General features: G+C 32.4%; 1 protein-coding gene across 1 annotated transcript in view; it reads right to left on the bottom strand.

Annotated features, from left to right (window-relative positions):
- The window catches only part of LOC108689994 (facilitated trehalose transporter Tret1), a 17,810-nt gene that overhangs the window by 3,087 nt on the left and 9,068 nt on the right, over positions 1-5,655 (bottom strand). The gene's annotated exons all lie outside the window — the stretch shown is intronic.

Below are 5,655 nucleotides of genomic sequence, written 5' to 3'. Positions count from 1 at the left end.
CACACACACACACACACACACACACACACACACACACACACACACACACACACACACACACACACACACACACATATAAACAGTCTAAGAGCAGCAAAATGAAACATTGAACATTGCAATATTGGATGGTTGTGAAATGTTGCTGAATCATTGTTGCAAAATTTCAACAATGTTAAGATGTCCGCTTTTTGTTATATTGCAACAAAACGTTCCAACAACATATTGCAATGTATTTGGATAAATTTTTTACGAAGATTCTAAAATGAAAACTATTTCTGTACATATATCTCATTGACTTTAATTTTTCTACAAATCGCATTGAGTGATATGTGCTTTTCAAAAGCACATGATAAAACTATATTTTTTATGATAAAACTATAAAATATTTCAATATAATAATATATAATAATATATTAGGTATACAACTTTGCTTCCGCCGTTTTTTTTCCGAAATTCAAGGCTTTATTGTAAAAAACTGGTTATACATTTATGATTCAAAGCATTGTTCATCGCTGGCCACTACTTTCTCCCATCTTTCGGGTAGCGTACGAATCCCGCGTCGAAAAAACTGGTCATCTTTTGAGGCTATCCACGAATCGATCCAATTTTTTACTTCTTCATAAGACCGGAAGTGCTGGTCAGCCAGGCCGTGTGCCATTGATCGAAACAAGTGATAGTCAGAGGGAGCAACGTCTGGAGAATACGGCGGGTGGAGTAGGACCCATTTCAACGTTTCCAAGTATGTCTTGACCACTTTCGCAACATGGGGTCGAGCATTGTTATGCTGCAAAATCACTTTATCGTGTCTCTCGTTGTATTGCGGCCGTGTTTGTCTTTCAATGCTCGGCTCAATTGCGTTCGATACCGATTGCCTGTGATTGTTTCAGTTGGTTTTAACAGTTCATAATACACCGAGCTGGTCCCACCAAATACAGAGCATGACCTTGGACGTCAAAATCACCGTTCTTGAAGCGTTGAAACCACTCACGATACGTTCTTTCACTAATAGCGGCCTCACCATAAGTATTTGAGAGCATTCGATAAGCCTCAGCCGCATATTTCTTCATATTGAGGCAAAGAATTAAAATCTCCTGCAAATGACGAGAATTTGGCTCGTAAACTGACATTTTCGAGAATAACTTTATGATGCAGACACAAATCGACTAATATTTCTATGGAGGTTATGTTGACAGATGCCCAAGTTTATTGTATGACGTTTATGATCTATTTATTTCGACCACCACTTATCGCTAAAGCCATCTATAGGAAAACGGCGGAAGCAAAGTTGTACACCTAATAATAATAATTAATTTTGAAGGATAAATTTATTCGTAGAATAAAGCATGTATGTGTGCCCCGAACAAACTACAAATATTATCCACATTAATAATATAATCACTTGGTAAATTAATCATGAATTAAATTAATCGCAGTGATTCTTTTTAATTCGAAACCACTTCGAGTCATCAATTAAAATTGATTAAAAAATGACAATATGAAATTTATCAATAAAGTAAATTAAGCGCTGTTTATTCTTGTTAATATCAAGCATAGATACATCATCGATCACATAATTAATATTTTGATAATCGTTTTCAGCAGCTATTTGCTTATCATTTTATCCAATAATGATCCAATATTGATTGTATCCTTGATATTATACAATCTTTTGATTTCATATTTAAAATAAATATAAAACTTAGCTAATGAAATGGTCATCAAATAATAGATCAATAAATTTTTATTTAAATATAAAATGAATATTAATTATCATAAAAAAAGCGACTGTTAAACTAAAAGACTGTACTAAATATTGTAAAAACTTATATTTTTATATTAGGTGTACAACTTTGCTTCCGCCGTTTTCCTATAGATGGCTTTAGCAGTAAGTGGTGGTCGAAATAAATAGATCATAGACGTCATACAATAAACTTGGGCATCTGTCAACATAATTCCATAGAAACATTAGTCGATTTGTGCATCATAAAGTTATTCTCGATTGAAAATGTCAGTTTACGAGCTAAATTCTCGTCATTTGCGGGAGGTTTTAATTTTTTGCTTCAATATGAAGAAATATGCGGCTGAGGCTCATCGAATGCTCTCAAATACTTATGGTGAGGCCGCTATTAGTGAAAGAACGTATCGTGAGTGGTTTCAACGCTTCAAGAACGGTGATTTTGACGTCGAAGACCGGCATAGTGGTGGAAGAGAGAAGGTTTTCGAAGATGCAGAATTGGAGGCATTACTTGAGCAAGACTCGTGTCAAAATCAAGAAGAATTGGCACGATCATTGGGAGTGACTCAACAAGCCATTTCAAAACGCCTCAAAGCCATGGGAATGATTCAGAAGCAAGGAAATTGGGTGCCGTACGAATTGAAGCCGAGAGATGTTGAACGGCGTTTGTTTGCTTGTGAACAGCTGCTTGAAAGGCAAAGACGGAAGGGATTTCTGCATCGCATTGTGACTGGGGACGAAAAATGGGTTCATTACGATAATCCCAAGCGCAGAAAATCATGGGGAGTTCCCGGCCATGCTTCCACGTCGACGGCCAAACCGAATATTCACGGCTCCAAGGTCATGCTCTGTATTTGGTGGGACCAGCTCGGCGTAGTGTATTATGAACTGTTAAAACCGACTGAAACAATCACAGGCAATCGATATCGAACGCAATTGATGCGTTTGAGCCGAGCATTGAAAGACAAACACGGCCGCAATACAACGAGAGACACGATAAAGTGATTTTGCAGCATGACAATGCTTGACCCCATGTTGCGAAAGTGGTCAAGACATACTTGGAAACGTTGAAATGGGTCCTACTCCACCCGCCGTATTCTCCAGACGTTGCTCCTTCTGATTATCACTTGTTTCGATCAATGGCACACGGCCTGGCTGACCAGCACTTCCGGACTTATGAAGAAGTAAAAAATTGGATCGATTCGTGGATAGCCTCAAAAAATGACCAGTTTTTTCGATGCGGGATTCGTACGCTACCCGAAAAATGGGAGAAAGTAGTGGCCAGCGATGGACAATACTTTGAATCATAAATGTATAAGTTTTTACAATAAAGCCTCGAATTTCGGAAAAAAAACGGAAACAAAGTTGTACACCTAATATTATTATTATTATTATTGTAACAATTAAGAATTACAATTTTGCAATGTTTGTGAAATATTACAAGCATATTACTGACATTTTGTAGGTATATTGTTAATTTACATTTCTGTAATATCTCTGCAATGTTATATTGCAACATTGCAGCAATATTGTTTCAATCTTCTTTGTTGTATGGGGATTAACTTCTTCAGAACCAACCTACATCAAATTTAAATACATTATCCGTTGAAATTAATTATACACTTAATTCTACATTTGAGATCTGATGTATATAATAATGTAGGTATATGTTAGAAAAATAATCAAAATTTTGAAAAAAATTATTTTAGTATAAATTATTTATTTAAGTACGCATGAATTGAATTAAAAATAATTTTTTTAACATAGTTTCAATAAAATCAGGTCTGAAAAGGTTAAGCTTTATTTGGATTAGAGATTATATGAAACAGCAATGTTATAATTTCAAAAATGAGCCAAAAAGTTTTAGTATAAGAAATAAATTATGTGTTTCATATATGTTATATATGCATGCAATATGATTTAGCAGTATATATAGTTTAGCAATATATATTTATCGAAGTTTCGTAAATTATATGTACATATATATTATATATATTATATATATATTATATATAAGTCATGTGTGTAAGTCAGTAAAATAATGATTCTATCAGAATTCGACCTTTCGACCATCGCACCAGCAATCCCTATAACTTTTTTAGAAATTCCTCTTTATCAGAAGGGAGTTATAATGTCTTGGTTATATAAATAAGAAATTTTAAAATATTTGTTGTTTTTGAATGTGTGCTACTGATTAAATGTTATTTTTTATCTCGCTATATTCTTTATTTCTAAAAAAATGTAATAAAGAATTAATAATAATGATTACAAAAGTAAAAAATTATAAATAAAACTATACATGTTTGTTTCATGCAAGCTGTAATTTAAAATTACAATGAAAAATTTTTTGTGAAAGATTTAATAAATTTTTTTATAGCTTTCTTTTTGTAATGTTATAGAAATTATAGGAATTGATTTAAATATCAGAAAGCAAATTAAATGATTACTCGAAATGGCGTTTTTTTAATGTCATCTAATGAGAAAAACGCCACGAACTTTTTCCCACACCTAATATTATTGTATTTTTATCTATCAAAATAAAGGAAAACTCAATTTATGTGAGCACGAGCTCCAGATAATACATGAATAATTCGAAATTATTTCTAGATTTTTTCTCTCAAAAATTACATTAATATTATGATCTGCATTTAGAACGCGCTTTTCTTGATAAAAGTGCGCTTTTCTCTCTAAAATTCTATAGCTTATGCGTAACGTAAATTATAGCATGTTAGCTAACATCGTTGTAAGCGCAAATATGGGCCATTAAGTGAATAATTTATTAATTTTTTAAAATATATTTCTTATATGTGTATGTCATATACTTATTATATATTATTTATATTTATTATATGTATTGTTTATATATATATAAATACAAATTTTTGTATTCTACATTTTGTGTAAATGTAGAAACTTAATTTAATTGCAATTAATACAATGATGACAAATTGAATACATTAAGCATGCAATTGCCTCCCAGTATGTACACACTATTTTTACGCATTAAATGTGCTTGATATTCGTATATTCTTATCTTCAACGGAAAAACATTCTAGATTACATTTATGTATAAGTTTCAAATATAAGCATTCTTATTGATGAACTTGAAATTTACGCTTATCAGGAGTCAGAAATCAAATCAGCATAAAAAAACTCAATGATAATATATAAGAAAATACTTGTAAAAGTTTCAAATGTAAACATTCTTATTAGTAAACTTAAAATTTACCAGGAAATTGTACATTACCATAGGAGCATATTATCGATGATAATATATTATTTTATGGTAATGTACAACTTCTTGATAAGTGTAAATTTCAAGTTCACTAAGAATGTTTACAATTGAAGCTTTCACAGATATTTTCTTTAGAAATGCCAAAAGCCAAAAGATTTACGGATTATCGCCATGTCGTGATCCATAATTGTTAACGTTCATATACTTTGCCGTTTACTTCATCAAGGTGAACAGCGCACTGATATTATAATATAATATAAATAGTGATACTATATAATAGTATCACTATCATTACTAAGGTCGCAAGTCGCAAGTGTATGCTCTTATAGTCTTCGCATAGGATTACAAGTTGTAAATGGTAAAAAATTGGCCACTCACAATTGAATATGAAAAAAAATAATCGATTATAATTCGTTTTTCAGCTTCCAACTTATGATCCTGTTGTAGAACAGACATTAATGCCAATGTTTCGTGAATCTTGCGTGCGTGCGTGCGTGCATGCGTGCGTATGTGTGCGTGCGTGTGTGTGTGTGTGTGTGTGTGTGTGTGTGTGTGTGTGTGTGTGTGTGTACAGGTGTTCTAGAATGACCGTGAAATTTCATGTGCTAGTAGAGCAGTAGACTAAATTGAATCCTTCACCATTTTGCAATTTTTGCAATAGTTAATAATTAATAAAATAGATAAT

Source organism: Atta colombica, unplaced genomic scaffold, assembly GCF_001594045.1.
Source record: "Atta colombica isolate Treedump-2 unplaced genomic scaffold, Acol1.0 scaffold1, whole genome shotgun sequence".
NCBI classification, from domain to species: domain Eukaryota; kingdom Metazoa; phylum Arthropoda; class Insecta; order Hymenoptera; family Formicidae; genus Atta; species Atta colombica.
This window is presented reverse-complemented; position numbering and strand designations above follow the sequence as displayed.